The sequence below is a fragment of the Myotis myotis genome, unplaced genomic scaffold (assembly GCF_014108235.1).
Source record: "Myotis myotis isolate mMyoMyo1 unplaced genomic scaffold, mMyoMyo1.p scaffold_m19_p_10, whole genome shotgun sequence".
In the NCBI taxonomy this organism is placed as follows: Eukaryota; Metazoa; Chordata; class Mammalia; order Chiroptera; family Vespertilionidae; genus Myotis; species Myotis myotis.
The window spans coordinates 4,505,595-4,530,493 of record NW_023416314.1 but is presented as its reverse complement, the minus strand read 5'-3'; the positions used below and the strand labels follow the sequence as shown (position 1 = coordinate 4,530,493).

At 43.1% G+C, this 24,899-nt stretch overlaps 1 protein-coding gene across 1 annotated transcript in view; it reads left to right on the top strand.

The window, feature by feature from the left end:
- Window positions 1–24,899, top strand: part of NXPE2 (neurexophilin and PC-esterase domain family member 2) — a gene marked incomplete at its 5' end in the record, with an annotated part of 138,558 nt that overhangs the window by 110,036 nt on the left and 3,623 nt on the right.

Below are 24,899 nucleotides of genomic sequence, written 5' to 3'. Positions count from 1 at the left end.
AGCTCGCTCCTAGACTTCTTCCTTCATCTCCTAATAAAAACTGAGAGCTCGGGTTTAAGCCGGATCCTTTCCTTCTTCCCACCACATATTACACCAGCTTTTTAAAATATATTTTTCATTGTTGATAGTATTACAGATATCGCCCACTCCCCACTCCCCACTCCCAGCCCCTCCCTCCCTCCCCACAGGTCTTCACCCTATTGTCCGTGTCCATGGGCTACGCATATCCTATATAATCCCATATAGTAAAAGGCTAATATGCAAATTGACCAGGAACAACCGGTCGCTATGACAGTGGTACTCAACCTTCCTAATGCCACGACCCTTTAATACAGGTCCTCATGTTGTGGTGACCCCCAACCATAAAATTATTTTCTTTGCTACTTCATAACTGTAATTTTGCTACTGTTATGAATCATAATGTAAATATCTGATATGCTATATGTGTTTTCTGATGGTCGTGATCCACAGGTTGACCGCTGTCCTATGATGTGCACTGACACCAGGGGGCAGACACTCAACACAGGAGCTGCCCCCTGGTGGTCAGTACACTCCCACAGGAGGAGCTCTGTTCAGTCACAAGACAGGCTGAGACCTGCTAGTGCAGTGGCAGTGGCAGGAGTCTCTCCCGCCTCCACGGCAGCACTAAGGATGTCCACCTGCGACTAAGTTGACAGGTGGACATCCCCTGAGGGCTCCCAGGCTGCCAGAGGGATGTCTGACTGCCAGCTAGAGTGCATCCCCTGGGGAGCAGGCCTAAGCTGGCAGGTGAACATCCCCCGAGGGGTCCCAGACTATGAGAGGGTGCAGGCCCTGCTGAGGCTACCCCCCCGAGTGCATGAATTTTTGTGCACCGGGCCTCTAGTCTATTATAATAACAAAGGCATAATATGCTAATTACACTGGACATCCTTCCTATGACCTTCCAAATTTCCAGATGAAGCTGGGGCTGTGAGGGAAGTCCGGGTCCCAGTCGCCGGAAGGAAGCTGGTTCAGGCAGCCAGGGAAAGGAAGGCCTACTCTTGCATGAATTTCGTGCATCGGGCCTCTCATAAGTATAACGTTCTTTGGATTATCTCTTCTCATCCCCCCAACCCCACATAGAGGTGTATCAGTCTGTTCCTTGCCTCCATGCTTTGGGTCTTATTTTGCTGGTCAATTCAGTTTGTTCATTAGATTCCACAAAGAAGTGAGATCATATGATATTTGTCTTTCTCAGATTGGCTTATTTCACTTAGCATAATAGTCTCCATGTCCCTCCATGCTGTCCCAAAGGGTAACAGATCCCTCTTTTTAACAGCTGCATAGTATTCCATTGTGTAAATGTCCCATGGCTTTTTTATCCATTCATCTACTGATGGGCACTTGGGGCTGTTTCCAAATCTTAGTTATTATAAACAATGCTGCTATGAACATAGGGGTGCATATATTCTTTCTGATTGGTGTTTAGGAGTTTTTAGGATATATTCCCAGAAGTGGGATCACTGGGTCAAACAGAAGTTTCATTTTTAATTTTTTGAGGAAATTGCATACTGCTTTCCATAATGGCTGCACCAATCTGCATTTCCACCAGCAGTGAACCAGTGTTCCCCTTTCTCCACATCCTCTCCAGCACTTGTTTTTTGTTGATTTTTTGATGATAGCCATTCTGACAGGTGTGAGATGATATTTGCTAATGGTTTTAATTTGTATTTCTCTGATGAGTGACTTTGAGCATTTCTCCATATGTCTCTTGGCCATTTGTATGTCCTCTTTGGAGAAATGTCTATTTAGCTCTTCTGCCTATTTTTTAATTGAATTGTTTATCTTCCTTTTGTTGAGTTGTATGAATACTTAATATATTTTGGATATTAACCCCTTATCAGATGTATCATTGGCAAATATGTTCTCCCATACAGTGGGTTCCCTTTTCATTTTGATGGTGATTTCTTTTGCTGTGCAGAAGCTTTTTTTAAAAAATATATTTTATTGATTTTTTTACAGAGAGGAAGGGAGAGGGATAGAGAGCTAGAAACATCGATGAGAGAGAAACATCGATCAGCTGCCTCCTGCACACTCCCACTGGGGATGTGCCCGCAACCAAGGTACATGCCCTTGACCGGAATCGAACCCGGGACCTCTCAGTCTGCAGGTCGATGCTCTATCCACTGAGCCAAACCGGTTTGGCATGTGCAGAAGCTTTTTATTTTGATGTAGTCCCATTTGTTTACTTTCTTCTTAGTTTCCTTTGCTCAAGGAGATGTATCCATAAACATATTGCTATGTGAAATGTCTGAGATTTTGCTGCGTATGTTCTTCTCTAAAATTTTTATGGTTTCATGCCTTACATTTAAGTCTTTTATCCATCTTGAGTTCATTCTTGTGTATGGTATAAGTTGGTGATCTAGTTTCATCTTTTTGCATGTGTTTGTCCAGTTTCCCCAGCACCATTTGTGGAAGAGACTGTCTTTACTACATTGTATGTTCTTGCCTCCTTTGTCACATATTAATTGACTGCAATGATGTAGGTCAATTTCTGGGGTCTTTGTTCTGATCCATTGGTCTATATGCCTGTTTTTGTGCCAGTACTAGGCTATTTTGGTTATAATGGCTTTGTAGTATAGTTTGATATCTGGTATTGTGATCCCTCCTACTTTGTTCTTCTTTCTCAAGATTGCCGCAGCTATTCAGGGTCTTTTATGGTTCCATATAAATTTTTGGAGTATTTGTTCTAGCTCTGTGAAGTATGCCATTGGTATTTTAATAGGGATTGTGTTGACCCTATAGATTGCTTTGGGAAGTATAAACATTTTAATGATGTAAATTCTTCCAATCCATGAAGATCGTATATACTTCCATTTGTTTGTGTCTTCCTCTATTTCTTTTTTTCAATGTCCTATAGTTTTCCAAGTACAGGTCTTTTACCTCCTTTGTTAAGTTCATTCCTAGGTATCTTTTTAATTTTGTTGTTGCAATGGTAAATGGGATTGCTATTTTAGTTTCTCTTTTTGAGAGTTTCTTTATTGGTGTATAAAAATGCCTTTGATTTGTGGATGTTGATTTTGTAACCTGCTTCCTTGATGAATTCATTTATTAAGTTTAGTAGTTTCCTGGTGGAGTCTTTGAAGTTTTTTTATGTACAATATCATGTCATCTGTGAAAAATTACAGTTTTATTTCCTCCACTTCAGTTTGGTTGCCTTTTATCTGTTATTTTTGTCTGATTGCTGTGGCTAGGACTTCCAGTACTGATTGCTATGGCTAGGATTTCCAGTACTATGTTGAATAAGAGTGGTGAAAGCAGACATTCTTGTCTTGTTCCTGTTCTTAAGGGAAACACTTTTAGTTTTTGCCATTGAGTATTATGTTGTCTGTATGTTTATCATATATGGCCTTTATTATGTTGAGGTGTGATCCCTATAGTCCCACTTACTGAGAGTTTTTATTAAAAAAAAAGGGTGCTGGATTTTGTCGAATGCTTTTTCTGCATCTATTGATATGATCATGTGGCTTTTATCTTTCAATTTGTTTATGTGATGTATCACATTTATTAATTTGTGAATATCCAGCTTTGCATCCCCAGAATAAATCGCACTTGATCATGGTGTACGATCTTTTTAATATATTGCTGGATCTGATTTGCTAATATTTTGTTGAGGATTTCAGCATCTGTGTTCATCAGGGATATTGGCCTATAATTTACTTTCTTTGTAGTGTCTTCATGTGGTTTTGAAATTAGGATAATGCTGGCCTCATCAAAAAAGCTTGGAAGTGTTCCTTCCTCTTGGATATTTTTGAATAGTTTGAGGCCAATAGGTGTTAGTTCTTCTTTGAACATTTGTTAAAATTCACCTGTAAATCCATCTGGGCCAGGACTTTTGTTTGCTGGAAGTTTTTAAATTACTGCTTCAATTTCATCAGTTGTTATTGGCCTACTCAGGTTTTCTAATCTTCCTGATTGAGTTTTAGAAGATTGTATGTTTCTAGAAATTTGTCCATTTTGCCTAGTTTGTCCAGTTTGTTTGCATATAGTTGTTCATAGTATTTGCTTACAATACTTTATATTTCTGTAGTGTCCATTGCAATATCACCTCTTTCACTTCTGATTTTATTTATTTGGGTCCTCTCTCTTTGTTTCTTGATGAGTCTGGCTAGGGGTTCATCAATCTTGTTTATTTTTCCAAAGAACCAGCTCTTGGCTTTATTGATCTTTTGTACTGTTTTTTAAATCTCTATGTCATTTATTTCCACTCTGGTCTTTATTATTTCCTTCCTTTTACTTTCCCTGGGATTTTTTTGCTGTTCTCTTTCTAATTCATTTAGCTGTAGTGTTAGATAGTTTATTATTCCATTTTCTTGTCCCTTGAGGTAGGCTTGTAGTGCTATGAACTTCCCTCTCAGGACTGTGTTCACCATCTCCCATAGGTTTTGGATGGTTGTGTTTGCATTTTCATTTGTTTCCAGGGAGTTTTTGATTTCTTGCTTGATCTCATTGTGTGGGGAGTCGATATAGGGTTAAGCCTCGGACTGACCTGTGGGCAAAGTCACAAACAATTCCCAGCTTAGAGGGCACCGTCCTCTTAGCATAATTAGGCTTGACCTTATAACACTCCCTAGATCTTATCTGGGAAGCTAATGGGCTGAGGAAGTGCAGGAAGTATAACCATGGTGTAAACAAGTGAAACTCACAAGAACAGTGTAACTTTGGTAACCACTACCTTGTTTACCTCTCACTATAAAATAAAGGCTCAGCTTGCCTTGGGATCTTCTCTCTGAGGCCTCAGCCAGGCACAGGGAAGATCCACGGAGACTAAGGAAAGCTAGAGAGTTCTGAACACTGTCTCCGTGTAAAACATTCTTCGCCGACTCCGTCCACACCTTTGCGAACCCCTGGACCTCTGGGGCTGGACCCCAGCATCATTGGTAACCATTCATTGTTTAATAACATGCTAGTTAGTCTCCATGTATTTGAGGTTCTTTTTTTTTATTGTAGTTGATTTCTAACTTCATGCCATTGCGATGCAAGAAAATGCTTGGTATTATATCAATCTTCTTGAATTAGAATGGACTTGTTGTGTGCCCTAACATATCATCTACCTTTGAGAATGTTCCATGTGCACTTGAGAAGAATTTATATTCTGTTGCTTTGGGGTGAAATATTCCTCAAATATTGTTTAGGTCCATCTGATCTAGTGTGTCATTTAAGGTCTCTGTTTCCTTGTTAATTTTTTGTCTGGAAGATCTATCCAGTGATGTCAGTGGTGTGTTAAAGTCCCCTAATATGACTGTATTGCTATCAATATCTCCCTCAAAGTCCATCAAGAGTTTTTTTTATGTATTTGGGTGCTCTTATATTGGGTGCATATGTTTACAAGGGTTATATTTTCTTTTTTAATCATTCCCTTTAGTATTATGAAGTGGTCTTCTTTGTCTCTTGTTATAGCCTTTGTTTTGAAGTCTATTTTGTCTGATATGAGTATTGCTACCCCAGCTTTTTTCCCCTTTCCATTTGCATGGAATATATTTTCCCATCCCTTCGCTCTCAGTCTATGTGTATCTTTGTTCTGAGGTGGATCTCTTGTAGATAGCACATATATGGATTTTCTTATTTATTCAGTCACCCTATATCTTTTGACTGGAGCATTTAATCCATTTACATTTAAAGTTATTATTGATTGGTGTTTCTTTATTGCCATTTTTATTTTCTTTATGCCTATGATCCTCTCTCTCACCTTTTATTCTTCTTAAAGCACTCCCTTTAATACTTCTTATATTGCTGGCTTGGTGGTAATGTACTTAAACTTTTATTTTGTCTGGAAAGCTTTTTATTTCATCTTCAATTTTAATTGATAAGCCTTGCTGGATACAGTAGTCTTGGATTTAGGCCCTTGTTTTTTAGTATTTTGAATACTTCATGCTATTCCCTTCTGGCCTTGAGTATTTCTATTGAGAAGTCAGATGACATTCTAATGGGAACTTCTTTGTAGGTAATTTTCTCTTGCTGCCTTTAAGATTCTTTTTTTGTCTTTAATGTTTGCCATTTTAATTATGATATGTCTAGATGTGGGTCTCTTTGGGTCATCTTGATTGGGATTCTCTGTGTCTCCTGAGATTGTGTGATATTTTCTTTCACCAGGTTGGGGAAGTTTTCTTTCATTATTTCTTTAAACAGGTTCTCTGTTCATTGCTCACTCTCTTCCACTTCTGGCATTCCTATAATGTGGATGTTGTTATGTTTCATGTTCTGCCATCGCTCCCTTAAGCTATCTTCTTGCTTTTAATTTTTTTTCTATTTGCTGCTCTATTTGGGTGTTTATTTCTACCTTGTCTTCTGAATTACTTATTTGACCCTTGGCTTTATCCAATCGACTTTTAATACCTTCCAGTGTGTTTTTGATGTCAGATATATCATTCTTCATTTCTGTCTGGTTCTTGTTCATGACCTCTATTTCCCTTTTCATGCTGTTGTAATTTGCATTGAGTTCCTTAAGCATCTTTATAAGCATTGCTTTAAATTTTATGCCTGATAGGCTGCTTGCCTCCATTTTATTTAGTTCTTTTTCTGGAGATTCCATCGTTTCTCTCATTTGGAGGTTGTTTCTTTGTCTCACCAATTTAGCTGTCTTTTTATATTTGCTTCTATGTATTAGAACTGTTATGCCTCTCATTCTTTGTGGGCTGGCCTAATGTAGAAAGTGTCTTGAGGGGTCCAGTGGTGCAGTCTCTTTGTTCACCTGAGCTGGATGTTCTAGGAGTGCCCCTTGTGAGCATAGTTTGGGCTTTCCTGTTGTAATTGGGACTTGATTGTTGATGTCCCATTCCTGGGAGGATCTCCCCTCCAACTTATTGCCAGTGAGGCTCAACCCCATTGTTATCATGCCAGCTGTTATTCAGGTGCTTTGGGTCCTATTTGAGTGGCTTGCTGGATTTTGCTCTGATGTTGTTGAATCTGATCCCTTGGTGTGTCTATCCTGGGCTTCCTGGGAGCTTCTCATTGCTGGTGAATGTGGGTCACTGTCCCTTTCTGGCCCTGGGCAACCTAATTGAGGTCCAAGAGGTTGACCCCTGTAGTTGTCCAGTGGTTGGGAATGCCTTAGCCCAGAGACTGGGTCTGCCTTGAGTCTCACACCTGGATAGTCCATGTTCTGAGCTGTACTCCCTTCCCGCATGGAGCTGGACCTGCAGGTGTCAGCTGCAGGAGCTTGGGGTCCTTCTGGCTTTTGCCTTCTGTGTGGGTCTGGGATAGTGTCTGTGGTGGGGGCATGGAGATGCGCTTGGGTTCCTGCTGGTGTTCGCTTCCCTGTGCTTCTGTTGTGGGGACCCCAATGCTGTTTCTGACTAATTAGATCAGGCAAAGACTCAAAGCCTTCAGAGACCAACCTCTGCCTGCAGAATGATTTGATTTAGTCTTGAGTAGTTTCAGGCAATGGTCCATAGGTGGGGTGAGAGCTTTTCCAAAAAGTGGGGTAATTGCTTCTGCCTGTAAGCTAATTGTTATTCTCAGTCTCTTAATGGGCCTGAAAAACTCCACAGGGTGGGGTGAGGGGCTTTCCAATAGGGTGAGTCAACTTTCCTCCCCCCCCCCCGCAAAAACTGCCTAGATAGCAAAAATCAGTCTGAGAAAGATGACCTCCACCACTGTAGTGTCTGCCTTCTCAGCTCTAACCTCAGAGCCCCAAACCCTGGCTTATGCTTACACAACCTCAGTCCAATATGCCCTCCCTATGCTGGAGCCCAAGGTGAGTGGCTGCATTCAAAATTTTGTACATTGACCTTTAAGAGTGTGCCTGCATTTCCAGCCATCTCTTCCTGGAAGACCACAACCCTGCTACTTTACATAGCCAGATATTATATGGACACCTTTCTCAGTTCTGGTGCTCTCTACTGTGGGGCCCAGCTTGGGGTTAGACCCAAGGGTTCTCAATGCCCCCCCCCCCCCGAATTGAGATATTTCTCTAGAACTTCAGCTACTGTCCGTGAAAGCCCCAACAGCCTTTTCGTGCCTCCACACTTCCTACCAGTCTCTATGTGGTCTCCACTTTCTGTCCTTGGTTATCAGGGTTCTCTCCAGCTAGTCTTCAGGATGTTTTTATTTTTATTTTAGTTGTAATTCCAGTTTGGTCCTTGGAGTGTGTCTGTGTTGCATTCATTTACTCCACCACCATTTTTTTTTATCTCATTCTACACAAGTTTTGATTAACCAATCTAGGTAGTTCACTTTTTAAAAAATATATTTTTATTGATTTAATAGAGGAAGAGAGAGATAGAAACATCAACGATGAGAGAGAATCATTGATCAGCTGCCTCCTGCCCAGCTCCCCTCCCCACACCTGGGATCAAGCCCACAACCTGGGCATGTGCCCTGACCAGGAATTAAACTGTGACCTCCTGGTTTATAGATTGATGCTCAACCACTGAGTCATGCTGGCTGGGCTAGGTAGTTCACTTTTTAAAAAATATATAAGATGAGGGAAATATAGTTAAGGAGCCAATTGGATCTCATTATGGAAAAAAAGCTTTAATTACCCCTAAGGTTGATTCTGGAACACACCCATCAACAGCCCAGCAGCCTCAGGTCAAAGCTTGGAGCTGGGTGCCCTGGCCAACTACTGGCTTGTTCCCAGAGCAGTTGTGTTCAAAGGAACCAAAGCTCTGAGTCCACAGCCTGAAAAGCTCTGGAATCCTCCTGCCTGGTTCCCGAGGGCTCTGAAGTTACCTCTCAGGAAACAAAAAGTAAACCCTCACAGCAAAGATCCTCATGGGAACTGGGTTTGCTCTCCTCCCTGGAAGAGGTTTGGGCTCAGGGGATTTGAGCTGGGGAATGGGAAGTCAAGCAGGGGTTTACCCTGGAAATACTGAAATAAGGGCTCTAAACCACAAGCACTGAGATGAAGAAACAAACCAAGTGATGAAATGCAAATAATTCATACAGGCAAATAGTGTGACAGCCTGCTACTCATGACCACTGCACTATGTGATCATGGCAGCCATTTTGGCTCACAAATCCTCAGTGATTCGCGTTGCTGACAGGAGTCCTGACCCTTCATCCTGGTATTGGAAGGACCCTCACAATGCCCATGGCTGATCTTTTAATCTTTGCTTCCATTCAAATCATTCACTTTCCACTACTGACTGTCCATGCTTTCAGAGACCCCTGCATCATGCCTGCTTCTCCTGTGAAACCACTTCCTTCTACTTCCCCTTGTCCATCAGTCAAAATCCTCCCTGTCTACCCCTTACTCTTTTTTGTGTTTCTCTTACAGAACTCATTCATCTCTTCAGTGTTTGGGAAGAGAGATTTATTATGGCCAAGGCTCCTTTCAAGGGTCTTTGGACACAGAGATGAAATTTTTCTCTTGCTCCTAGTGCAGAAGATGGACATGCTTTCAGATAGTCACATTATAGTATGAAAATACTCCAGCTAGTGCTGTCTGGAAATAGGTGTTACAAATATAAGTTAAATTTTTCTAGTAGCCACTTTTTAAAAAGGTAAAAAGAAACCAATAAAATTAATTTTAATAACAAATTTTAACTGAATAAATAAAAAATATCATTTCAACCTACGGCACTAGACACATTTCAACTACACAAGAGCCACATGTGGTTCGTGGCTACCATACTGGGTGGCATGGATATAGACAAGCATATATAGGTGTGAGGAGAGCACAGGAAGGGAATAATATGCACCATCTAGGGAACCACAAAGGCTCCCAGGGTCCTGGCGGATGAGTGGGCTAATCCGGTGGAGAAACCTTGAAGATGGTTTGTACTCTTGCCCTGCCAAATCCCTGAGCCACGCCAGCATTCCCTCTTGCCCAGATTATTGCTACACCTCCTAATTTATCTCCCTGCCTCTGCCCTTACTTCCCCATGGTCTAATTTTGACACAATAGCCTGAGAGATCTATTAAATGTAAAGCAGATGCCACACCTCTGCTTAAACTTCCCATAGCTCCCATGTCCCTCAGAGTAAAAGCCATTGTTTATGCAGTGGTCCATAGTGGCAGCAGGACTGGATGGGATCTGACTTCCTTTCCTTATTACCTTCCTGACATCACCTCCTGCTCGTTCACTCTCTTCCATTTATGCTGGCATCTTGCTATTTCTCAACCATGCCAGGCACACTCCCACCTCAGGGCCCTAGAACTTGCTGTTGCTTCCACCTGAAATGCTCTCTGCCCAACTATCTGTCAGCTCATTCCCCTGCAGGCCTCAGCTCTTTCTCAAAAGTCACCCTCTCCAGCAGGCTCTCTGCAGTCTCCTCATCTCAGATGCAGGCCCACTTATCACACTGCCTTTACTCCTCCTCTGCTTTATTTTTCTCCTTTGTACTCACCACCATTCTAGCCATGTTACTTATCTTGTTTCTTTCTTGTCCAGTATCACTTAGTATCTAAGGGGCAAGAGTTTTCTTAGCTGGAGTCACTGCTTTGTTCTTAGTGCCATGGCTGGCACACACCAGGCAACTGAGGAATATTGGTGGAACAAACGAACAGAGATGGGGGGAACACAGGGTGCTGAGAGAGCGTGGGAAATGGATCTAAGCCAGCTGGAAAGGGGCCACAGGGAAGGCTCAAGGCCAAGGAGAGGCCTCCCAGACATGTAAAGGAAGAGCTCAGCTTGGCTAGGACAAGACCAAGGGGTGGGAGGGCATGGCAGCAGAGGGGACAGCAAACTCAAGACTTAGGAGGGAAGAAACACCAGGAGTTGTGAAACTGCATACAGCTTGGTTTGCTGGGGTGAAAAGTGCAAGGGGGAGGGGTGAGAGGTGAGGCTGGAGAGGGCAGCAGGGGTGGGATCACAGACAGTCTGGGCCAGGCCGGCTGTGGAAGGGACTGGGTTTCATCCCAGGCCTGGCAGGATCTGCTTTCCAAGTCAGTCATCCTGTGTTTATGCAGAGAGCAAATGGGAAGACAGAGTAGAGCCAAGAACACTAGCCAGTTAAGGAGGTTGCTGTGGTAAGCCAGGGATGAGACCATAGTGGGGGTGGTGGGAATAGAGAGGAGATAGAATTATTATTATTATTTTTAGTAGTAATTAAATCTTTATTGTTCAGATTATTACATTTGTTCCTCTTTTTCCCCCCCATAACTCCCCTCCACCCAGTTCCCACCCCACCCTCCTCCCTCACTCCCCATACACTGTCCTTATCCATAGGTGCACGATTTTTGTCCAGTCTCTTCCCGCACCCCCCTCACCCCTTTCCCCCCAAGAATAGTCAGTCCACTCCCTTTCTATGCCCCTGATTCTATTATAATCACCAGTTCATTCTGTTCATCAGATTATTCACTTGATTTTCAGATTCACTTGTTGATAGATGTGTATTTATTGTTCATAATTTGTATCTTTTCCTTTTTCTTCTTCTTCCTATTCTTAAAGGATACCTTTCAGCATTTTATATAATACTGGCTTGATGGTGATGAACTCCTTTAGCTTTTTCTTATCTGTGAAGCTCTTTATCTGACCTTCTATTCTGAATGATAGCTTTGCTGGATAAAGTAATCTTGGTTGTAGGTTCTTGGCATTCATCACTTTGAATATTTCTTGCCACTCCCTTCTGGCCTGCAAAGTTTCTGTTGAGAAATCAGCTGATAGTCGTATGGGTACTCCCTTGAAGGTAACTGACTTTCTTTCTCTTGCTGCTTTTAAGATTCTCTCTTTGTCTTTTGCTCTTGGCATTTTAATTATGATGTGTCTTGGTGTGGTCCTCTTTGGATTCCTTTTGTTTGGGGTTCTCTGAGCTTCCTGGACTTGTAAGTCTATTTCTTTCACCAGGTAGGGGAAGTTTTCTGTCATTATTTCTTCAAATAGGTTTTCAATATCTTGCTCTCTCTCTTCTTCTGGCACCCCTATAATTCGGATGTTGGTATGCTTGAAACTGTCCCAGAGGCTCCTTACACTATCTTCATATTTTTGGATTCTTTTTTCATTTTGCTTTTCCAGTTGGGTGTTTTTTGCTTCTTCATATTTCAAATCATTGACTTGATTCTTGTGATCCTCTAGTCTGCTGTTGGGAGTCTGTATAATATTCTTTATTTCAGTCAGTGTATGCTTAATTTCTAGTTGGTCCTTTATCACAACCTCGAGGGTCTCATTAGATTTCTTGTAGGTCTCAGTAAGTTTATCGGCAGTTTCTAGAAAATTCTTGAAAAACCTTAAAAGTGTGGTTTTGAACTCTATATCCAGTAGTTTGCTTTCCTCCATTTCTGTTATTTGTGTCCTTTTTCTTTGTCTCCACATTTTTTATGCTCCCCTGTGTTGATAAAGTGGTTTTCTGTGCTAAGTGTCCTCTAGGGCCCAGTGGTTCAGCCTCCCCAATTACCTGAGGAGGACACTCTTGGTGCACCCCCTTGTGGTCTTGTGCACAGTCTTGTTGTAGTTAAACCTTGATTGTTGTAGGTATCACTGGGAGGAATTGACCTCCAGGCCAATTGGCTGTGAGAATCAGCTGTGTCTGCAGTGGGAGAACTTCTGTGCTGGAGACACCCCTTGCTTCAGTGGGGCTTTGGTGCTCACTGAGTCTGCCCCCTGAGTGTGTCCTTTATGGTTCCATGGAGCTGCAAACTGGATGGTCCCACTCTGACCTCTGGGTACACTGGCTCCTGGATCTCTAGGGAGGTGCTAATCTAGCCTCTGCCTTAGGCTATCCAGCAAAAACCTTCCTGCAGGGCTTGGGCGGGGCGGGTCCCACGGGATCAACAGGGCGGGGCTAGCAGTTATAGCTGCTATCAGAGGCCCAGCTTCTCACTGTCTCGGCAATTGCTGCAAGCCCCTTGGAGAGAAAGCTGCCCTCGAGTTCCGACCGATGCCAGACAGTCCCGCTTCTCCCGTATGAGTCTGGGTCCCCAGAGACTCGCCCGGAACTGGAGCTCAGAGCCTGAGACTCCCTCCAGATTGAAAACGACAACCGCGCCCTCAGCCGCCAGCCTGCTCCGCGTGCGCCTCTGTACCTTAGTATTTTACTTCCACACTGTGCCTCCTCTGAGTCTCGGTATGCTTTTCTCTTTCCTGCTAGTTGTAAAATTTCCACTCAGCCAGCCTTCCTGTGGTTTTGGATGATGTCCGTTCCGTCTTTTAATTGTATTTTTGAAGTGGTTGCTCGAGGCAGCAAACTCCAGTGTTTACCTATGTCGCCATCTTGGTTTTTCCTTCCAGATAGAATTCTTGAGAGAAAGGTAAAACGGGCCAGATTTGGCAATTGACTGGCTTGAGAGAAAGTTGCCTCTCTGAGCCTACCTTCTAGTTTGGGTGCCGGATTAGGTGCGGTCCTGTGAGTGATTGCAAACACTGACACAGCAGTGGGTTGGTGAAGAAAGGTGGTGACATGAAACATTCTCAAATCCATCCAGGATGTATTAGAATATATAAGTCTGAAACCTGGCTTGGTGATCTTGGCCGAAGAAATAGATTTGGGGTTCAGAAGCAGGAAGATTACAGAGAGTCCAGTGCAAGGACATTCATACCTACCGGCAGCCTCTGACAGCTGAGATTAGAATAATCATTTAGAGGAACTGATGCCACCTTGGGGGACATAGCACAAAGGGCAAAGGGAGGTGGAGGGTTATAACGAGCAGAAAGAACAAGCAGCAAGGTAAAAATCTGGTACAGAAGCAATCTGGTGGCGAAAGTAAGATGAGGAAGGGGGTCAAGCCTAGGACCAAGAGCAGGAAACAGGGGAGCCCTAGAAAGAACGGGGAGCCTAAGAGGCTGCCCAGAGGTGACTACCAGGAAATATTGGTTTTCCTACTCTTTGCAGTCACAAACCTCTTACAATTTCAGCTTGTAGACGACCAATAACGAGAACAATACAAGGAGAGCTGCCTGGAGGGAAGGTGGTTGGGTCATGTAAGAAACATGCCTCTGATTCATCTTCATGGAAAAGAAACAGCATGTGGGCAGGCGGTTACTGAATTTCCCCAGAGCAAACAGGATGTGGGGTGGGGAGAAGGTATGAGAGCTGTGTATGTGGCTGACAGCACATGTTCTAGGAAGATCCCCCAGACCAGCGGTTCTCAACCTGTGGGTCGCGACCCCTTTGGCGGTCAAACCACCCTTTCACAGGGGTCGCCTAAGACCATCCTGCATATCAGATATTTACATTACGATTCATAACAGTAGCAACATTACAGTTATGAAGTAGCAACGAAAATAATTTTATGGTTGGGTCACAACATGAGGAACTGTATTTAAAGGGCCAGAAGGTTGAGAACCACTGCTCTAGACAAAAGAAGGTGGAGACAGCCCAATATTTTAATGGCCCAATGGAGACAGCAAGACCTAGGTGACATATGAGGAAACAGGTCAAGTCATAGGACTCAGCCAATGAGGAACCGGAGGAGGGACTCAATAAATAGGCTATATTCCCTGTTCCATGTGTTATCCTGTGCAATGGGCGCCTGCTCTTTGAGTGCTGTTAAAAGTCTCATTTTAGCCATGCTTCTGTTTCCTAGTCCGTCATTTGACATTCAGACAGGTGAGCCATTTCTCACGGGTCAGAGGCTTAGAGTGGCTCCTCACTTTCTCCCCTCCCTGAGAGACCCCAGTTCACAGAAAGACTAAAACTGCTCTCCCCCTGTAAAGAACACTGGATTCCCTGCGGGGGGTGGACCGCAGGCCGCCTGCAGCTGGAGGTCTTCGGATCCCAGCTCCACTCCCACCTGGAACTACTCTGTGACATGGGCTAGCTAGCGGCCTTCTCTCCTCTCTGGGCAGAAAGGGTGAAGTGTGGGCCCCTTTCTGCATCAACACGTGTGGATGCAAAGGGCTGGAGGCTACTGAAGGGAAGCCAGCGGGTCCTGCTGGGCGGCTCTCTCCCTCAGGGCCATTTATCCCTCTGCCCACTGCTCTCCTTGCTTTAGAAAATGCTCTGCGCCTGGGAGGCACTGCCTTAGCACCTTCTTCCCCTGACAATCGCCTGTTTACCAGTGCAGTCCTGTTTCTGTCTTCCCTGCCCATGACTATATTTTCCAGGGAAACAAGCTCCTTCCAGCTGTGCTGCCCCTGCCTAGCAGGGGCGCCATCATCTGTGCGGGGGGCCGCTTTCAGGAGGGCGGGATTCCCTGTCATCTGTCCAAGTAACTCTTTCCCCGGCGCTTGTGAGGCTGATTGCTGCCAACTTCCAGCAGGAGAAACAAGCCATGAAGAGGGAGCAGCATTAGTGACGGGAAGATACTCTCATTTAACACGGGCCTTGCTTCTCCGCTGATGTGCTCCAGGTTGCGCATCTTGTGTTGCTCAGTGCTCCCCCAGCCCTTCCACTTGGAGGAGGAAGCCGGATGTATGTATGTCTCTGTGGGTGTGCCCGCGCGTGTGGGTGTATTTAATACACACGCCTACAATGGAAATACGTTTAGATGACATGTGTATGATACACACCTATATGTATGAAATGCATGCATATGCAAGCAAAGTGTATATGTTTATGTCCTTAATGAATACCTGCACATACAGCATGCATATCTCAAGTATATGCAGCTTTTCCAAATGGGGAGAGAAAATAAAAGAGGGAGAGGAAGAGAGAAAGAGACCCCTCCCTTTCTCGGCTGTCAGACTGGAAAGGAAGCAGGGAGGGCTGAGGCTGAGCCCCCACCTGGCCTCTGTGCTGATTCTCTAAGTCGTTGTGCCAGGCACTGTCACTCTGACTTCCTTCAACTTGGGCAGGAGAGAAAGGGGGAGAAAGAAATAAAATAAAACACTTGCTCCAAACAGTGTAGCCAGGGGAATCGCAGGACTAAGAGCAAATAATGATTTCCTCCTCTGCTTTTTAAGTAAATACTGCTGCACAACGAGCTATGGGCAGGACAGGTGCAAAATAATAGACTGTTTTCTGCTCTCTCCAGCCCCCCAGGGCCTCTGCTAACAGCATCAAGTACTCAATTTTCTTTTTGTTATTTAAAAATGTGTTTGTGGATTCCTGTGGAGCTGGGGAGGAGGGGTCAAGTTCTATTCTAGAACCACCAAGAGAATGGCTTAATGTGTATTTTTGCGTTATTAATGGAAAGCTACCTGTTGGCCCCTGAATTTTGTCTATGGGGAGGCCTTTAATGTGTCTGCCCGATGCAATGGGGCTCAGGAAAAAGAAACGGCTCTAATCAGCAGAGCGCGCCTTGCGGGAGTAGGACCTCCTGTGGGAGGTGGATGCACCCCAGCTGGCAGAGAGGGACCTGGGAACCCCTTAGGGTTCCCGTCAAGCGCCAGGACTCCCAGGTCTCAGTGTCTCCTTTCCATGCCAAAGGGCTAGTGGTGAGGTTATTTCACACTCATGATAGCCTCACAATATCACTGTGCCTCAAGAGAGTAAAAAGGCACAGGCATAAGATAAATGCAAGGAGTATTCTTAACAATGTTTTTACCCAATTGAGTGTAATTAATCTTTTCTCATCTCCACCCCTGAAAGCAGTTCATCACTTCAGATAAAGCCAGATACATACAGCTCAGCAGCACCTGGCGGAGAGGACCGAGAGCACCTCTCACCCAGACCGGAGAGGACCGAGAGCGCCTCTCCCAGACCATCGCTTTAAGACGAGACAGCTCTGGGCAGAGGCAGGTCTTTGCACTGCGCGCCCCTCAGTCACATCTCTCAGCGAAGGGAGAGTAGAGAGCAAACCTGGAGCCGCAAGCAAACATCTCTGAAAATGTTTCATTACTGTTGTGAATTGAGAAATACAGAGATCGCCGCTTACTGCCCACTCCTTGTCCTGCCAAAGCAGAGCCACTTGTGCCGTCCACGGTGGGATACGGAGATGCTCCCTCGTGTTGTGTTTAGATGCCTCTCCTGGTCCTTCATGTCAAAGCTGCAGGTACAATCCTTGGGGAGGCAGATAACGTAGGTCTTCTTCCAGTGGGCCCTGCCTTAAAATGTAAAAGGTTTTGAGAGGCACCTGGGAAGCCAGGGTTGGTTGAGTCTTTTCTTACCCTGTTAACAGCTCTGGAGAAGTTTGAGGGGCTGGAGGAGTCTTCCCCAGCTCTGACCTGAACACCCTGGTTCACCTACTGGGCACTTTCCCCGTGGAAGGCCCCCCTCTCCAGGGACAGCTTTCCTCCACCGCCCTCCCACTGCTCTCACAGCCACCACTCGGCGAGCCCAGCAGGCTCCTGAGGTGCAGGCGTTGCAGTGACGAGTGGGCCGTGAGTCCATGGTCTGCGTGAAGCCAGAGGAGGGAGGCACAGTGCACCCAGCTGCTGAGGCCCACCTGCTCCTCCGGACCATCCTCCTCCTTCCTTTTAGCCTGGCCCAGGGTTTCCTTTTCTCCCGGAAGGGTGTCCACATTACCTTGGGAGCCAAATTCACATGTCACTTGGCAAACTTGGCTCAGTCTTTTCTTCTCCCTTTCTCTTTACCTCTCTCCTTCCTGCCTCTTATGTGAATAATACATTAATTCATTAGCATGCATTAAAAACTCTAATTTATTGAGCAAATTCGCAGAAACTGTGGCTTTTAGTTCAAAGACCAGACACGTTCTGATGAGCAGAAAAGGGTTCAGGGACATGTTCAAAGCTTGGGGTGTCCCCATTGGGGATCAGGCCCAGTGGGTGCTGTGGTTAAACCTCTGTTCATCGGGAGTCAGAAGGACAGTGGGTGCTGATGAGGCGGGCAGGCGCAGGCAGAGACCGATGCTCATCTGTGTGACAGACACAGGGACCAGCCAGCTGAGGACAAACTCTGTCCATCACACAATTTTGTATATGAACGAATCTAGCTTGTCCACTACTCTGAGCTATTGGAATTCAGTATATTCAGACGGGAAGAGGACCCACTTTGGTGTCAGAGAGCTGGATTCTAGTTGTGATTCTATAATGTACCAGCTATGTGGTTTTGAGTTTGGTATTTAATCACTAAGCCCCGCTTTTCTTACCTGAGAAACGGAGAGCATTGTAATGCCGACTGTAAGGTTATTCTGATGGTACAATGAACAGACACTTGAAAAGTACTGCTGCATAAGCGGTGAGCAAATGCTAGATATTGTCTTAGTCACGTCAGGCTTTTATAACAGCATGCCATCGACTGGTGGGTGGCTTAAACAACAGGAATGTATTCCTCACAGTTCTGAGGGCCAGGAAGCTTGAGATCTGGTGCCAGCATGGTTGGGCTCTGGTGAGACCCTCTTCCTGGTTGCCAGGTGGTGTCATCTTGTCGGGTGCTCACATGGCAGAGATCAGAGAGAGAGAGAGAGAGAGAGAGAGAGAAAGCAGGCTGTCCCGGGGCTCTTCTTTCCAGGGCACTGAGCCCGCTCATGAGGGCTCCACAGCCACCACCTCATCATCTCCGGAGGCCACTGCAGCTCTCATTGCCCTGGGGATAAGGCTTCCATACATGGATGTTAGGGGGACACAAACATTCAATCCATAGCAGGGATGGTTATTTTCCAGCTCCCCACTTCCAATCCAGCAAAACCCTCTGCATTTGGACCTACTGTTGAAGATATATTTTAGAATGGGTTCTTGCATCCAGCCTGCTATTCTAACCTCAGTTCCTTTACTCTTTTTTAAAGTAATTTTACTGATTCCAGAGAGGAAGGGAGAGGGAAAGAGGGGTAGAAACATCAATGTGGAGAGAGAATCATTGATTGCCTGCCTCCTGCAAGCCCCCTACTGGGGATTGAGCCATAACCTGGGCATGTGCCTGGGCTGCCAATCACACTATGAACTCCAGGTTCATAGGATGACACTGAACCACTGAGCCACACCAGCCAGGTCTGACCTCAGTTCTTAACATTAGCGGCACTTCTGACAAAGATTTAAAGTATGCCCTTAGCATTAAGAAACAGTTGACTGTCCCTTTAGAAATACGGTCAAAAGATACAAACAGTTAATTTACAAAAGAAGAAACATAAGTGTTCAATAAATGGGAAAAAACCACTCAGCCTTGATAGTAATAAAAATGCAAATAAAAACCAATTAAATTATACTCTTTATCTTCCAAAATGAAAAGGATTTAAAATATGATGACATGAGGGCTGTCAAGGGTAGGGAGGGGCACGATACTCATCCACTGTTGATGGGGTATAAACTGATAGAACCTTTCTGGAGAGCAATATAATTATGCGAAGCAATAAATAGTCCTCCTTTTGTACTAAATAGACTTATTAAAGGGACAGACAGGAAAACCTAGAAATAGACCCAAATACACATTAGAACTTAGAGTATTATGAAGATGACATTTCAAATTAATGTGGTAAATATGGATTATCAATAAATATGGTTGGAACAACTGGGGAGCCATCTGATAAAATATTAAGTTAGAGCCCTACCTTACTTCTTATGCCAAAATAAATTCCAGGTGGGTCAGCCATAAAATGTGAAAAAGGAATCCATAGATGTAGCATGAGAAAACATGGGAGCAGTCATTTATAATCTCAGAGTGACAAAGACGTTTCTACTAAGTTGCCTCAAAATTTGTTTCTGTAAATATATAATTTATTAGGTAATAGAAGATGATAAGATATTATTGTGTGAAATACGGCCCATATTTGTGACTGACATTTCTGTAAGCAGACTATTCTTGAATTTGCAAGTTTCAATTTGTATTTTGAAATGCCTTCCACATGGAAATATGGCCACAATACGGGCAGGTTATAATCCAAAGATGCAAAATCTGGATTAGACCATGGATGCAAAGAAACTTTTATTTTGCCCCTTTCCTGGATTTTGGGTTTGAATATACTGGAGAGGGAAGCATTAATCTGAAATAAAAATTTTTCTCAATATTTTTCACAGTTTCTCATCTGAAACCACTGGGTTTTTAATTTTTTTTTGGAAAGCTAACATTGTGAGTATATTGATTATTATGAAACAACACCAATAAAGTGTGAGGCAGCTTTTTATAATTAAATACATAATTATTTTTGCAGCAAACAATTGATTAGTCACACCAAGTGAGATAGATAAAACTTTACATGAAATCCAGACATGTCAAGTTTAAAATATATATATTGATTTCAGAGATGAAGGGAGAGGGAGAGAGAGAGATAGAAACATCAATGATGAGAGAGAATCATTGATCAGGTGCCTCTTGCACACCGGCTACGGGGACTGAGCTCACAACTCAGGCATGTGCCCTTGACCAGAATCAAACCTTTGACTCTTCAGCCCACAGGCCCACACTCTATCCACTGAGCCAAACCGGCTAGGGCCAGGCACAGCAAGTTTTACAACTAAATGAGTTTTGGCATTGAATTTGTAAAAGTAAATTACATAGTGTGTGAATAAGACATTGAGGGTCTATATATAAAGAGTATTTATGAATAAGTAAAGAAATACCCACAATTAAAGTATAGGCAATAAAATAAACAGACACTTCATAGAAAAGTAAATACAAATGGTTCTTAAATGAACAAAAAAGTTATCAACCTCATTCCTAAAGGAGAAATGCAATTTATTTTGCATTTCTACAAGCTACCATTTGTTATGTAACATATGTAAACATCTGAAAGTTTGATAAGATATTGGTACTGAGAGTGCAAGGAAAGCCACACTCATATGTTCCAGGTGGGCATACATTTTTGTACAATTTCACAGAGACCTAGCTAGCGGATCAATAAAATTAAATTACATATGCAATCCCACGTCTAGGAATTTATTCTAGATGTATCTGATAATAGGACATTGCTTAAGTACATTATGATATAGTGTATTCATAACATACAGTAGAATATTATACAATAGCTAAAAAGACTGACAACTCTTTATGTACTGATATAAAACAATACTCAATGTATACTATTAAGAAAACAAGCAAACTAACAAAATGCAGTAAATTGGGTTTATTAAGGTTCAACTTATGGAAAGGGAAAGGAAAATTGGACAAAATTGTCATTTTTATAGGTAACAGTGTTTGTGCCTGGGTAGGAAAACTGGGTGACTGGAATACAAAAATAAGAGACAGACTTTTCAGGATACACTTTTTTGCCCCCTTTGCATTTCAGCCTGGGTGCTATTGCCAAGGAAATAGACATTGATTTATTCACATCATGACTGAGATAAACAATCTACACATCCAGCAATAGTGGATTGGTTAAATAACTGATGATATCTCTATGATGGACTATCATGCAAAATCAAGTTGTAGAAGAATGTTCATCAGCATGGAGACATTACATTGTAAATGTAAAATGTAGAGTAGAGAATAGAATGTTGACATATTTAAAAAAATAAAAAAGCAAAAATTACATATAATCATATAAGTGAATGTACCTAGGTAAAGACCAGCAGTACCTAGTCTAAATTTTTTTCACAATTATTTACTGAAAATAATTTTTATTTTTTGTTAGTCCTCACCTGAGAATATTTTTCTATTGATTTTTAGGGAGAGTGGAAGAGAGAAGGAAAGACAGAGAGAAACATCGATGTGAGAGAAACACATTGATGTGTTGCCTCCTGCATGAGCCCCGACCAGGGCCCAGGCTAGGGAGGAGCCTGAAGCCAAGGTACGTGCCTTTGACTGGAATCGAACCCAGGACACTTTGTCTCCACAGACCAAAGCTCTATCCACTGAGCCAAACTGGCTAGGGCTTACTGAATTCTTATTGTAAGGAGAAACTCTTCAGGGTGCTAGGTATAGAAGTGTGAACAAAACTGTTGTGGTTCTGGTATCCCAGGAACATAGTCTAGTCAGTGGAAGACATGCAAAATGAAGAAAGAAAGAAGATAAAATTATATGAAAATGATTAAAAATTATTCTAGACCAGTGTTCAGGGAAGGCTCCATTGAAAAAGTCACATTTAGGTTGAGATCTGAGTGAGGAGAAGGGGCCAGTCCTGTACAAGGAGATGGTGGACAATTCGGGCAGATGGAGAAGAGTGTGGGAGAAGAATGTGTAAAGGTGGGGGAGGTGTGATCATGGAAATGAGAGAAGTCTAGTGAAGCAAGTGAGAGGCAGAGCAGCACAGGGCAAGGTCGGAAAGGAGGGCACCATAGATCACGCAGTCTTAGAGCTAGGAAGGAATGAAGATTTTATTATAAATGCAAGATTTTTGAGAGTTCAGTTGTCATTATAAATGCCTCTTCTTTAAACTTACATTTTTTTTCCTCTGACTGCATTACGATTGCCTCACCATCTTTGGTGTCCTCAAATTCACTATGATGTATCTAAGAGTGGATATTGTTTAGATTTGTAGAAACTCTTGAATCTGTCTTTTAAACCGTTTTGGAAAAATTTCAGCCATCATCTCTTCAAACATTGTCTTTGCCTCATTTTATCTCCCTTCTCCATCTAGAATTTAAATTAAACACCAGATCTCATTCTACCTTCTTATTCTCTTCACATTTTTATTTCTTGTTCCTTTATGTGCTTCTTTCTGGGTAAGATCTGTCTGAGTTATCTTTTAGTTCACGGATTCTTGTTTTTTTATTTTTTATTAGTGTGTGTGCTCTTAAACCCAGCAATTAGGTCTCTGTTATTGTATTTTTCATTTCTAAAAGTTCTATTTCAAATATCCAAGGTTGCTTTTTATGGTTTTTGGTTCCATGAAGATATTATTAAGTTTATTATTAATTTTTTTTCTCTAAATCAATAAGCATAGTAAATTATAAAATGTTTCTGTTATTCAATCTAAAGTGTTTTTGGATTATGTTTGCTCTCTGTTGTTTGTGCTGCTTCTCCCACATAATACCTCTCTTTTGTATCTTGGTATTTTCTATGGTGTGCTACTCATTGCCATTGGCAACTTATTTATGTTTATTTATTTATTTATTATTATTATTTTATTATTATTTTTAACCTATGCTTACCCCCAGAGCTTGGCCACAGCAAACCAAATTTACAGACAGCCTTTTATGTGCCTTTCAGTGCATGTGAATTTAGCCCACAAGTTTACTACAAAACCATTTTGTGCTTATGAGTTCTAGGGGAGAACTCAGTCTGCTCCAGTCTGCTCAAGGAAGAGGAAATCTCTGTTGAAATTCCTGAGATGAGGTGGCCACCCTGAAGGTATGGCCCTTTTCCTTCCAGCTCTATGGCAGGAGGCATCCTGGTACATGCCCCACTTTAAAAAAGGCTTGGGGAGTTGAGGGTCTCCATCGACCCATGAGGCTGTAATTAGCTTATCCAGTTCAGAAAATGCCATCAGGGTAAAAAATGTCCTACTTGACTCTCTGGGTTTCTAATTTGACATTGCTTTTGATGTAGTAATTTGAGGCCATATGGTCAGTGTATTGATGCTTTTAAGAATCCTTTAAACATTATTTATCATTTTTAGTTTTCAGCACAAGGATTGTCCAAACAACCTAGCCTGCCTTATTCTCAGAAACAAAAGTTTATTCTAAGTGTGGTTGAAACCACGGAAGCTATTTTTAGAAGACTTAATTTATATTTAAAAAAAACAATGCTGCAATATGGAGAATGGAGTGAAGGAGGCAAGAGTGAATTAAGTAGGAGTAATGAAAGACTATGCAGTAACCTAGGGGAGAAGGTGGCTTGAGCTTAGATGTGGCTGTAAAGAGGGAGAGAAATAGAGGGGCTGAACTGTGTTGTGTAGGTTAGAATAGAAGAGACTGGGGGTAATTAGAGGAGGTGGAATCATCCAAGATGACTCAGGTTCTGCCTCAAATAACGATGTGGACGGTGGTACCATTTAAGAGGACAGAAGAGAACATTCAGGTTTGGTCCAGTGTGTGTGTGTGTGTGTGTGTGTGTGTGTGTGTGTGTGTGTGTGTAATAAAGTGTTCAATTATAAACTTGTAATGCTTGAGTCTTATATGACATTAATAGTGATTATATCTGGGTGGCAGGGATTAGAAGGAATTTTCCCCTCACATTTTCACTAGTAAGCAAGTATTTTTTTAAAAAAACTATATTTTTATTGATTTCAGAGAGGAAGGAAGAGGGAGAGAGAGATAGAAACATCAATGATGAGAGCGAATAATTGATTGGCCACCTCCTGCACACCCCCACTGGGGATCGAGCCCACAACCCAGGCATATGCCCTTGACTGGAATTGAACCAGGGACTCTTTAGTCCACAGGCCAACACTTTATCCACTGAGCCAAACCAGCTAGGGCAGTAAGCAAGTATTATATGTATTTGTTTTTAAGGGGAAAAAATGTCATTTAAAAGTAAAAGCAGCGCCTGTATATCACAAAACCTATAATTCCTTTGAAACCTTGAAACTGGCTCTCTCTGTGTTAACACGTCCCTGTTTTCAACCTCCATATTGTGTGTGTGTGTGTGTGTGTGTGTGTGTGTGTGTGCCTACTAAACTGAAGCTAGTTTAGTGTCAGAGACCATGTCTGACTCATTTCTCCTCACCGCTCCCTAGCAGCTATCACATTAAAGTGCATATAGTAGATGCTTAATAAATGCCGAGTAAATGGAAACATTTGCTCATCGAAGACACTCAGTAATTATTTTTTCATTGAATCCTGGATTAGGCCGGCCAGAAGGATGCTGTGATCACAAACCATCACGTTTTGTCACTCAGACCACCTACTCCAGGCAGAGCTTACCTTTTCTGTGTTCCTCTCAGGAAGGCAAGGTGGAGGCCGGGCTTCTCACGCGCATTTCCATCCTTTTCATTTGCTCCCTAGATGAGCTCCCTTCCCCAAAGGCAGCAGCGAGCTGAGCACCGTGGGGACACCTACCAGGCCCAGGCAGGCTTGAGTGGCACCAACCTTAATGCATTTGTTTGCCTACAGGCTTTGTGACAGCACAGATGGTGCGAGAAACCGCCTACTGCTAAGGACCCCCTGACAGAGCACGGCCTGCCTCCCACCATAATGAGCTTCCTGGCTCCCACAAGAGCAGGCTGTAATGATGACATTACACCGTGAAACCTGGAAGAGAATAAGGGGTTGGTTTCCCATTGGTTGTTCTATTGTCTCAACTACTGCGTAAGCCTAACCCTTCCTGGGAACCCGCCGTGTCAAGCCTGATTCAGAGCGATCTCTCAGGACCTGGTAGGCTCCCCTTCGTCAGTTACACACACGT